Source organism: Globicephala melas, chromosome 15, assembly GCF_963455315.2.
Source record: "Globicephala melas chromosome 15, mGloMel1.2, whole genome shotgun sequence".
Classification (NCBI taxonomy): Eukaryota; Metazoa; Chordata; class Mammalia; order Artiodactyla; family Delphinidae; genus Globicephala; species Globicephala melas.
Window position 1 is genome coordinate 60,836,879 of NC_083328.1, and position 12,573 is coordinate 60,849,451.

Here is a 12,573-nt window from a genome sequence, read left to right on the forward strand (position 1 = left end):
TGGCTTCCAATAGTTCAATGCCCCTTTAAGGGCAGAGGCCGTCGAGACCTCTAACAGACTGGGGCTTCTCCTTCGAGTGATGCCAGCTGTACCCCAGAACCCAGCCAGGGACCTGTCTTCGCTCCTCTGCTCTCCCTCCCCTCCCCTCAAGATGGCCGACAAAGGGCCAGCGGGGTAGGAGGGAGGGAGGAAGGACTAGTCCGAGGGTCCAGAGCGGGATGACTGACCCGCGGGGACACCGCAGGGCCCAGGTGGCACTGCGGCTGGAGTGGGGGTAAAGGGGAGACCCGGCTGCTGTGTGACTCCGGTGGGGGCTCTTCCTTCTCTGGGCCCCCGCATCCAGACCTGCGCGTCTGTGTCCGTGGTCGGAGTGGGGGCGGGGAAGACGGGCCCTGGGAGGAGTCTTGAGGGTTGGGGGACGTCGGCGGGGTCCCCTTGAAGGCCTGTTATCCCGGGGGTGATTTAACCTGCCGGGGGGCCGGGAGGCGGCGCCTGTGGAGGAGGAGCGGAGGGGTGGCTCCGGAGTGATTTCAAATTTCCCTCGTCCCCGCCCCCCGCCCTCCGCGCCCGAGGTCCGGCTCTGAGTGGCTGCGGCGGGGGCGCCCCCGGGCGGGGGCGGGGCGAGTGTCGGGCCGGGGTTACAAGGGGACTCGGCACCGCCCCCTCCCCACCCACTCCAGCTGCCCGGTCCTGCCCGCGCCGCTTCCTCGCAGCAGCCGCCCCTCCCACGGCCCGGCGGCCGCAGCCCGCGTGGACGCCCCGAGCGCCCCCCGACGGACGCCACCGGCCCACCGGCAGGCGGGCGAGCGGGCGGCCGCCGCGCCCGGCCGGCAGCGCGGGGGTTAAGTAGCCAAGTAAACGTAGCTCGGCGATCGGCGCCGGAGATTCGCTAGCCGAGCGCCCTGCGCGGCCGCCCGCCGGCCTCCCGCCAGCCTGTCCGGATCCGCGGCTAGACCGCGGAGCCGCGCCCGAGCCAGGCTCTCGGCAGGTGAGCGCCCCGTGGCCCCGGGGAGGCTCGCCAGCCCGAGGATTCCGTGGGCTGGTGGGGGAGGGCATAGCGGCGGGGTCCCGGGACTGCAGGGAGGGAATCCCGTTCCGGGACCTCCTGGGGAGGCGGCTCCCATCCGGCTGGAGACCAGGCATGCTTGGGGAGGAGAAGTCCCTGATCCTACTTGGGGGAAACGGGCAAGAAGGATAAAATGGGCGGGGAGCATGTGTCTTACAGTGATACGAGTGGAAGGGATACTTGCTGTGTTCCCGAGACGCAGAGGAGCAAAGAGGTTCGTCCCCAGGGAGGGCGATGGGCGGCCTTCCTGGGGTCTACAGCCGAGGGGAGGAGGTCTCCCACTGGAGAGAAGTGGAGTTACTGGGGAGGGGTATTCTTACCTGGCCTCGGCTAGAGAGGGAGCCTCCTTGGAGAGGGGCACAGAATAGAAGAGAGTTCGGCCAAGGAGGTGAGCGTCCGTCCTTTATGACTTGTACCTGGGGGTTCTTCTGAGGGACTTTTTTTTTTTTCTTTTCCGTCCCAGGGCTAGGAGAGAGCTTGTGGATGGGTGCGGGCGAACAGGTGGGCCGGGGTGTGCGCGCTTCTCGGGGGCGTGTGCCAGAGGGGCGGGCTCGCGGGGTGCTCCCTAGATGAGCTACGGAGAGCGAGGCGCTGCGGGGCTGCAGGGATGCCCTCGGGAGAGGCTGCCTTCTCCCTGTGCACACCTGGCCCGGGAGGCGCCGGTCCGGGGCGGCGCTTCCCTGCCCCGGCCACGCTGCCTGCCCTGGGGGCTCACTTTCTATTTTCCCCTCTTCCCGAGTCAGGCTGGTCCCACTTCCCAGACTTGCAAACTGAGCCTGAAAACTTCCAGCAGTACCTCCGTGCCCGTGTGATTGGTTCGGCGAGGGAGGGTGGGTGTTGAGTCCCACTTCACTGGGGAGAAAGTGGAAATTGGGAAAGAGCCGGCCGATTTAGCAAGTTAGCAACAGAGAGTTGCTCTTGGGCCTGGGTTTTCCCCGTTGGAGTCACGCACCTGTGGCAGGAAAGGGCTGCAGGAGTTCTGGGCCCAGTCCCAGGCCTGGGCCTCCACTTGGCCTCCTTCCCTTATCTGGGCTGAAAGAGGCTGGCTGGGCCGTTGTGCTTCCCCATCCCCTCAAGCTGAGATGTGTATGAATTAAAGAGAATTAAGGACAAGACTATGATTTCTGACTTTCCGCCTCCTGATTTCTGGATGCTGTGAGTTTTGGTGAACTGGTGGTAATTGTTTTTGGGATCCCTGGTGGGGCCCTTGCTTCCAGGGCCCAGGATGCCGACCTGCCTCTGCCCTCCGCCACCAGGACTGCTGTGACTTCTTGCACCCCAGCCATTGGAATCCCCAGGTGCAGACTTAATTCTTCCAGCGTTGAGATGACGCTACCTGTTTTATAGGGCTGGCATACAGTAATCCCTCAATAAAGGCTTGGCATCATTATCTAGTGTGTGGTCTAAGCAGGCTGCCCTCTTTTAGGGGAATGCATAGGTCTTTGGCATGTGTTTAAATCTGTCCCTGTAAATCTGTTGCCCTGTGTTCCCTAGTTATTACATCTGTGAAATAGGAACAATCGTGCTGATAACCCCAATTTGTGTAAGAGCGAAACTAGTTTTTACATGATTTAACCTCTAACCCTCAGTGTTTCCTCAGATGTCTGACAGAGGTAATAGCCCCTATCACATTAGGCTTGGGTTAGGACTCAATGCGATAGTGCTTGGCATAGCAGGTGGTGAACGTTGACATTGTACTAATTAACCGCTAGCCCCTCTTTTTAGGGTGGCCATTAATGAGAATTGGGGATGAAAGGAGGTACCTCCACTGGCCCCTCCTTTCCTGCCTTCCTCCACCAAGGTATTCCTCTGAGCTGTGAAAGCTTTTCCAAATCATTGTCTTCAATTTGGGAGTTGGCAGGAAGGAGTGCCTTTGTTCCTTTTTGAAAGGAACATGTTTCTGTTTTATGGGTTGGGGCCATTTTTACACCCCCGCCCAAGTTTGGGGCCTACCTTGAAGGTGTAGAGCTAAGTGAGATCCTTTCCCTTTCCCCATTGGGGTGGAGAAGGCTGAGACAAAGGGCCCAGGGCTGGGGCTGGCTGCCTCCCGCTCCTTAGAGCCATAAGCAATACCTCCACCCCTTGCAATGTTGGCTAGGAGGGGAGGAGGGTATCTGGGAGCTGCAGGGGGCGAAGGGGAGGAGCAAGGGAGGTGGGGCTGGGAGAAGCTGCTTCCCCTCCTTCCTCTCCTCCAGCCACGTGGGGCCTGCAACCCAGAGGGGCCTGTCGCGCTTTCTTACTGCAGCCCCAAGCTTCCTGATTGGGGGGTGGGGGGTGGTTTGGGGCAAGTTCTCCTTCCCAGAAAACTTGCCGTGGGACTGACTTCTTTGTCTCAGACCAGCACTCCTGCCAGCTGTCCCACCTCCAGGCTCAGATACTTGGAAATTTCACCCGAGATGGTCCTCACTAAATCTGAAACTCCTCTTGGTCCAACAGCATGGCAAGCGGCCCCACCTCAGCCTTTGAGAGGTACAGGATCTCAGGTTAGGCACACTCTTGGTGTTGAGCGAGTTTTAAAATCATGAATTTAGGGTGATTTTTCAGTTTCATGGTGGACCAGGGCTGGAGGACTACAGAGTTCCTCGTGTTGTCAGCACCCTCTTTGTAAAGTGATGGGCTGATGTTCTCACTGGGCCGAAAATTTGCAGCTGATGGAACTCAGGGAGATCCAGGTACTTCGGCAGCTTGGTGGTTAGTGCTTTTCAGAACTTTCATATCTGCCAGTATCCCAGGACAAGAGTTTGTCCTTCCAGAAGGGAACAAGGCCAGTCCAGGTGTTCAGATGTGTCTGGCTGTGGCTGGAGGGAAGTGGCCTGGTAAATGCAGAGGGAGCCCACACATGGGGCTGCTGTGCTGGATTACCTTTCTGTGAAGTGGGTACAAGTACACACACACCCAGTAGAGTTGGTAGGAGGATGAAATGGAATCCAGGGACCTTTTAGCTTAGCAAGCCTTAGGGTGCTCTTTCACAAAATGAGTTAGGTGGGGGCCCTAAATATTGTAAAAAGCCTGTTATGCTCTAGGTCATGTTAGTCATTGGAGTCAGTACACTTACGGGGCCTGGGCTTTGGAATCAAATCTGGATTGGTATTCCTGTTCACTCAGTTTATAAGCCGGTGGTGAGCCCCAGTTGCTCCATCTGTAAAATAGGGATACGTTGTTGGCCAGTTCCAGGGGATGTTGAAGTCAGTTGAGACGCTATAGATTAAAAAGTGCACATACTGAGGATTCAATAAATGTCGCATTATGTGGTAAATACTGAAATATTAGCAAGTGGTCATTATTTACGTCTTGAGAGAAACAATCCTGGTTAGCATTCCTGAGATTTTCCTCAGGGAATAAGCAAAAAGTGAGGAGGACCTGTTTTGTGTAGGGAATTGGAATATTTCAAAAAATGACTTTTATTGTGTTAGATACAAATGAAAATCAAATTTACCATCTTCAGATGCCAAGAAAAAAACGGATCACGGCCTATAATCTCACAGTCCCAACGTAATGAATGTTTTGCTTTCATTGGGGGAGAGGGTCCTCAATTTCTTCTAGAAGTGGAGAAAAGCGTAGAGAGGACCGGCAGCCCTTCCTTAGTGAAGGGATGAGAATGCAAGGAAAGTACAGAGTGGTGAGGAAAGGTGCTCAATTGGGGAAGGTGCCCACTGTGGTCACCTTTGGGGCCGGCTTCCCAAGCAGATGGAATTAGCCATTGAAAGATTATGACGAGCGGGAAGTTAGAAGTGCATTTTCAGAAACGACTGATAATTGATGGGTGTGAGGGATCCGTGGGGAAATGTTCTTGACCAACAAATTTCCTTTGGGGACAGTTTGATGCTGACCAGGTGTGTGGGAGCAGGAGATAACGGGAGAATTGGGCCCAACATTGTTGGGGACTCTTCTCCTGAATTGGAGGGAATAAATTTCCTTGAGCCATTATATCCCTTGTTTTCTTCTACTCTTTCTATAACTCTTATTTATCAGATGTGGTTCCTCCTGGCCTGGTAGAATTTTGGCCATTTGTCCTTAAGTTCTGCTTTCTGGTGTCCTCAGCTTTTATGTTTTGAAGGGTTCTTGTCCTACAAATTCCATTTGTAATGATGTCTTCATCTTGTTTTTTGGACATATCCCTTATCTCCCTGAGAATCTTCATTTAGCTTTCAGTGCTCCCTCCAATGTTTCTGAGTATGTCTTTTTGTTTGTTTTCACTGTTTTCATTTCTCATATTTAAGTTTTGAAACTTATCTCCATATTTGAGAGAGACTGAAATTATCTGTGGGACTTAAACCGGAGGGTTTCTTTGTGGGATAGGGACTTGAACATGTCTTCCGGTCTGCCAAAATCTGAAGGAAGTTCTCTGATATATTGGTTTGTCTTATTCCCTGAGGCAGAGGAATCTTTAGTGCCCTGCCTAGAGAGATGTACAGGCCTGGCTGTGAGAAAAAGGTACCAGGGAGTTTTCAGTTTGGTGTTAATCTCTCCCCCTGATCAGGTCTCCTGTGTTGCAGCCCGGGTGGAGAAGTGGTTGCCTACCTGTTTCTTTTCCATCCCTCCCTGCAGCCCCACCTTCTGAGGTTAACTGCGCTTCCTAAGCAGCATTTATTTCCCATTGCGTTTGCTTCCTGTAGCAAATGGTGGCATGCTGGGGCCAGAGCCAGGGCCTTCCACTGCACTTCAGCTCCTGGGAAGGGATGATGCCTTCTTGGTCAGTGTTCCCATTCCTTAGCACAGTGCTGGGGCCCCTGATGTCCTGGCTCCATGAATGTATGCTGCGTAACTTGAGTAAAGCAACAAAAGCTGGCCTCAGTCAAGCCTGAATGTCCTGTAGCTGCGGCACTGAAACCCAGAGGGGACACCGCAGGTGAGCAGGAGACCTCACCTGGGACACGGTGAGAAATGCAGTGGTAGGCGAGATGCCTGAACAGGCAGGTGCTGTCCGCAGGGATTTTATGGGTTGTTCTGGGTTATATGAGAGGCAGGATGATAGGATTTGGAAAATTCTGAGCAAATGTACATAGAGGTGTGGGTGAAATCTTGTCCTCTGTAGTGTAAGAGCAGAACAGGTTTTGGGGGTGAGCCTACCTTGTTGTTATCTCCACTGTCCCCTGGCCCTCCCTACCCCCCAATTCCTAACCTCAACCCCATGAGGGCAGGGGCTGGCTGGCCCTTGCCTGCCTTTGATACTCCTGCTGAATGAATATAGTTCCTGAAGCATAGCAGGAACTCCTATCTGAATGGATAAGAGTGGCCTTTTCCAGGGTCCTGATCTGTCCTAGGATGTTATGTGTGTTGGGCTGAAAGCACAGTACAGAGTAACTGCTCAATATTAAAATTGTCGCCCTTACCTAAGGCCACACAGCTAGCAGGGAGTGGACTCTGCATTGAAATGCTGTGAAATTTCTGAGCCCTTTGCCTCCTCCACCTGGCTTAGACCCACAGAACTGGCAGGATGCAGTTGGGTTAAGATGCTCTGGAGTTACCTGTCTGCTGACTGCTTGTCTGCAGGCCTGATTCACCACTTTGTTGAGGTGGGCGGGCCCAAACCCCTACCAGGTAATTGTGGCTGGTTTTTCCAAAAGCCGTGTATGTGAGATATCATGGGCTTTTATGAAAAAGCCAATTTAGTATGCAATTCCATTTTAACTATAGTTAAACTATAGTTACAACTTTTTTTCTTGTGAAAAAAGACCTTTTTTTTTTTTGGCCTCGCTGTGTGGCTTCAGGATCTTAGTTCCCCGACCAGGGATTGAACCCGGGCCCCCACAGTGAAAGCCCCGAGTCCTAACCACTGGACCGCCAGGGAGTTCCCGTGATGGGAACTTTTAAGATCTACTCTCAACAACTTTCAAAGATACAATACAATTTTGTTAACCACAGCCACCGTGCTGTATGTTACATCCCATAGTAACATACATAGGGACTTAGTTACATACATAGTAACATACATAGGGACATAACATAGGGACTTAGTTATAACTGGAAGTTCATACCTTTTCATCACTTTCCCCACTTCCCTCATACATTGTACCTAGTTTTTCTTTTTTGTCTTTTTTAAAAATAAGTAATGCTCAAGGACTAATTTTCTGATTAATCTGTAAGTCCTCTCACGGAAGCAACTAGGAATGATGTCTAACGTGCATGCTAAGCTCCCTAGAAAAGAAATCTAAGGGCCAGAAGAGGGAACTAGAAACAAGAAAACCCAAATTGGGGCTTCCCTGGTGGTGCAGCGGTTGAGAGTCCACTTGCCAATGCAGGGGACACGGGTTCGTGCCCCGGTCCGGGAGGATCCCACATGCCGCGGAGCGGCTGGGCCCGTGAGCCATGGCCGCTGAGCCTGCGCGTCCGGAGCCTGTGCTCCGCAAGGGGAGAGGCCACAACAGTGAGAGGCCCGTGTACAGCAAAAAAAAAAAAAGAAAAGAAAACCCAAACTAAGGGATGTTCAAGACCTTTAAGGAGAAAATCAATGAAACTTCTCAATAAGGTTGGCAGGCTTGTCCTAGCAGGTATGAGCATTTATTATAAAGCTACCACGATTAAAAGAAGTTGCAAGGGGTAAATACCAAAAAAGAGAAGTGAACCCAGAGACATCCCATTTATATACAGGAACTTTATAAAAGAGGTGGAGTTGGGACATACTAGTTATTATATCTGTCTGGCTTTCCTTATAGGGAAAATTGAGATCCCTACCTCAAACCATATACAAATAACTTCTGGTTAACTAAACTTGAACATTTTCAAAGGAAGAAATGTTTCTTGGACAGTGACATTTTTAAGTTGACATTCTGATTGTGAAAGTAACATGGGGATATGGTTGTCCATTCCCCCACAAGCTACCTTCCTGAGGTACCTAACTTTTTACAGTTAGAGGAAAAATGCTGGAGGAACTTTGCTTAATGCACACGGTAGTGAATTAACAAATGGGATTGTATTTTGGGGCAGACTTTCACTTTACATGGCTTCATCTAGCAACAGTTGCCCCATTCTTTGCTTCTCAGTGGTCTCCCCGGTGTGGATGCATATAATTTAGTCAGTCTCCTATTGATCATTTGTTTGCAGCTTTTGCTACAGCAAAGAAAGGCAGTGCCAATCCTGCCCACAGGTTTTGGTGAGAGCTTTGCGCTGAGTCAATTCCTCACAGTGGAATCCTGTGTAACAGGATGCAGACACTTGGCATGTGAGATCATACTGTCAGATTGCCATTCTCAAGGCTGAATCAATATCCCCATGGCATTGGTATGTGGATGGGCTGCGATTTAAGGCATAGGCTGAAGCAACGGGTGCAGCCTGCTGTGAGGGGCAGAACTGAGGGGGTAGCTTTTCAGAATAGTGATCTCCTTTCTTCCCTTACCCCTTGGGAAGAGGGCAGAGGGCGCTTTGGCTCTGGTTTTGCCAAGGAGGACAAGGCCACAGGAGTGGGCACGGCAGCTCCCAGAATCCTCTGCGTCTCATCATGCCCCACCTGTCATTCTGGGTGACCTGTGGCTTCCTTGTCCACATCTGCACGTCCTTCCTAGGGCTTCCCAAATAACTTGTAGGGGAGGGGGCTGTTTGCTTGCATTTTGTTTACATAGGGTAAAAAGTTTGACTCCAAACTCCAGTTTAAGCTGCCATATCTTTCGGATCTTTCTGTACGTTCCTAGGTTTTCCTGTGAATTATCTAAAAGGTAATGATATATGATTTTACCACAATCCATTGGCAAACATCCAGGTATTTGTTAGTATTTTGCTATTAATGAGCAATGCTGCAAGGAGCATCCTCATAGTCAACTTTTTTACTTGTCCAATTTGACCCCTGCTGGGATCAATTCTTATGATGATTCTGATAAATATGCCAAGGACCAGCTATCACTGTACAGTGACAGTGGTGCATGTAGCCATGACCCAGAGGCACTGAGCAATTCTCCAGACTTCGGAATCATCATGGATGAAGGGATGCTTCCCTTTGTGAGGCAGAACTGGGACGTCTGGGAAGACGGCACACGAGAAAGCGTCATCTCCAGGGTTTTTTGTTGTTGTTGTTGTTGTTGTTTTGCGGTACGCGGGCCTCTCACTGTTGTGGCCTCTCCCGTTGCGGAGCACAGGCTCCGGACGCGCAGGCTCAGCGGCCATGGCTCACGGGCCCAGCCGCTCCGCGGCATGTGGGATCCTCCCAGACCAGGGCACGAACCCGTGTCCCCTGCATCGGCCGGCGGACTCTCAACCACTGCGCCACCAGGGAAGCCCCATCTCCAGGTTTTAAGGTTTTGTCATCTACTTTGGGATCTGTAGCACCAACCACCTAGGAATTAGGTGGGGTCACTTCATTTCACAGACTATAAAACTGGGGCTTGAGGAAGACAGGACTTTTTCTTCCCGCTTTCCTGTGAATCTGATCTCTTAGGAATTTAGTGGAGATCCCTGATCAGGCAAAGGCACTGAACTGGGACCCTGTTCTCTGTGTGCAGCCAGGTGGGCAGCCTAATTCTGGCCTCCTTGACTTGGTACTGTCCCTGCTGCCTGGCTGCCTCCCTCGCCACTCACCTGGGTGAGCTGTCCCTCCTGGGCTTACCTTTTATAACTATGCTTACTGCATCGTTTTAAAATGTCTTTAAGATCTGACTTCTGGACTAAGGCCTCAATCTCCATCACTTAGTCACTCTGGAAGCCTCAGCAAGGAATCTGCTGATCTGTTTCCTCTGAGCTTGTTTACGCATCTGAAAAATGGGGATCATAAGAGTAGCTCTTTTTGTGAGGTACATATTGATTGCTCCATCTCAGCTATTTCTGGGGAACAGCTAAGAAAGGCTTGAGTAGTTCAAGGGCAGGAGTCAGGAGTCAAGATATCCCTCCCACAGGCTGAGAAGGAGTTTGTTGTTGTTTTTTTTTTTTTGAGAAGGAATTTTTTAAACAGGGGAGGTGGGATTATCTTTCAGCCTCTCCCTTTTTACTTCACCAAATCTCTAAGCCCTGGGTGGACTAACCATGGGTAGGGATGCCCAAGTGGCCTCCCCGCTTCCACCACTTCACCATCGTGCCCACCTTCCCCCACTTCCTGCACCGTGAGTTTAATTAATGCAATTAACATTTACAAGGTGCCAGGGAAATAGTTCTGCTGCTGGTGCCAGCCTGGAGGAAGTGAGTGACATCACTTCTCAGCCTTATAGCTGGGTTGGGGAGTCCCTCCCTGAGTCTAGGAGGCTCAGGAGCCTCCTCCCTGAGTCTAATTAGGGGTGCCACCCACCCTTCTGTCTGCCACATTGCATTTGGATACGTCTGACCTGGTTCATTCGGGACACAAGCACCCTGCACTAATGAGGCAGGGCCTTGCAGGGGGAGCCTTGTTGGTGAGCCCACCCGGCACTGCTGCCCACCCCCAAGTCACGTGCTGGACCCCAGCCTCTGGGAAAGGGTCAGAGTTCACCTGCATCACGAGGACGGACCACTACCTCCTGTGAAGGTGAACGCTCAGCTGGTGTATCATGTCCCTCAGCCATAGGGCTCCCGTAGCCCCTGGGATAGATGGTGCATTGTTCATAACTTGTCTTGGGCACAGCAGTTACAGGCACGTGCCCAGGGCTGCCCGGACGTGAGTTTGGTGCTTCCACTTTGCTGGGTGACTTAATTCATCTGAGCCTGTTGACAGCAGGTTGATGAGAGGACTTGCCTCAGGATGGGGTAGGGGTTAGAGGTTTGTGCTGCCTTTAGCGTACAGTAGGGGCCTGGGAACTGTTAGAACAGCCAAGCGGCAAGGCTGTCCTGAAGCTGGTATGTGAGCCCCTCTGAAAAATCCCTTAGGAAGGCGCCACCTCCGTCAGGGAGGTAGTCCGGCCAGTTTATCCTCCAGCGCTGGAACCATCAATCTAGATGAGGCAGCTAACTTGTGTTGGCCATGTTATCTGGGAAATGCCAATTTTGACTCATTACAAGCCAAACAGCTTCATGAGGGAGATTTGTATCTACCATTAGAAACCAATGCCTGGTGCTAATTTCTTCCTGTTGCCAAGAGCATGTAGCTCAAATTCGTGTGTTATTTAATTTCCCTGGACTCTTTGAGCACCTTTAAACAAATCTCACTGGTCAAGTATGTATTATGTTGCCTAACCTCAGTTTGCCCATCTGTTATACAGGGATAATAATATGTACCTCATGTAAGGATTGCATGAATTAATACAGGTAAAGCACAAAAAGGTGCCTGGCATATAGTAGTAAACGCTGAAAAAAATGATCAGGTGAGAGGATTCGTATGTCTACATGGAGAGGGCCAGATTATCACTTTCTGAAGCAGAGACCTATGAGAGAACCCTTCCTGGCTTTTTAACTGTGGTTTTTGAAATCTGAGTATGTGATAGGGAGAGATGGGGAGGGCTTCCAGGCCCAGGACCAGCAGCAGCACACGCCTGGAGCTGGATCTCTTTGACCTTGTGTGTAACCTGGACGGGAGAGAAACCGAGCTGGGCATCTTTCAGTCATGCCGGTTCTGGACGCTGGTGCGTGTGGTGAAGCTAATGTCATTGCAAATCCAGGGTAATGAAAACTACAGGGAAGGAATTTTTAATGAAATCACATTGAATTATGCCACTAGAAGTAATTATTTTACACGCCCAGCTCACCCCAGGGCACCCAGGTAGCACCAACCACCCAGGTTGGTTTCCTTTCCTGAGTCTTCCTCCAGTGCCCATGGGTTTGGTTCTAGGGGCAGGATTTTTCCTGAATGTTGAGATCTGGCTTTGGGAAGGAGCTCTGCTCACTTGTCCATCCCTCTTGGCAGGCTGGTGGACAAGTTAGCACTGCTGAGGCCCTGGGGAAGCCTGAGGGTGGTTAGTCATAGTTAATCATTGTCAGCTCCAGGCTGCAGGCCCCAAATGGGTCTATCTAAGAGGGAGACTCCCATTGATCCGGTTGGGGGCTGTCTGAGGGAATCCTGGGTCCCAGATGAGAGAGAAGTCTTGTCCCTTGATTTCAGCCTCTAACCTGATACCAGCTCCTCACTAGAAGCCCTGTCTGCCCCTCCCCCATCTACAGAGCTCCCCTTGGACCCTCCTGGTATCTTGTACCCCATGGCCCAGCCTCCCACCCCCTGCCAGGCCACCCAAGTTATTTAGTTCACTGGTTTGGCCTGAGGCGAAACGCTGGAAATTAATCATTACTTTGAACCACACTCCAGCAGTTTTCCTGGGATACTGGCCACTTGGACTCACAGGAACTGGCCATAGGTCAGACAACGTGTTCTTCCGGGTCAGGGCTTGAGAGTGAAAGGGGCCTAGAAGTAGCTGGGTCAGGTGCTCCTCCTTTTCCCTGGGGCTGGTGAGAGTCCTTAACATGTGTTGAGAGAAAACACCAGGAACTATGAACCTGCATACATACCCTGGACCACATGGCGTGGTTAAACTATATCAGTGTATACGTTTGTGACCCAGGCAGTGTTTCTTTTCTTTTCTTTTCTTTTTTTTTTTGCCGCTCCGAGTGGCTTGCGGGATCTTAGTTCCCCTACCAGGGATCGAACCCAGGGTCCCGCAGTGAAAGCGCTAAGTCCTGACAAC

General features: G+C 51.6%; 1 protein-coding gene across 2 annotated transcripts in view; it reads left to right on the top strand.

The window, feature by feature from the left end:
• The first annotated feature begins 890 nt into the window (after positions 1-890).
• DNMT3B (DNA methyltransferase 3 beta) overlaps positions 891-12,573 on the top strand; it is a 37,342-nt gene continuing 25,659 nt past the window's right edge. For both annotated transcript variants that reach the window (XM_030830912.2, XM_060285120.1), the window contains exon 1: positions 891-988. The gene's annotated coding sequence lies outside the window, so the exon portion shown is untranslated. The remainder of the gene's footprint in view (positions 989-12,573) is intronic.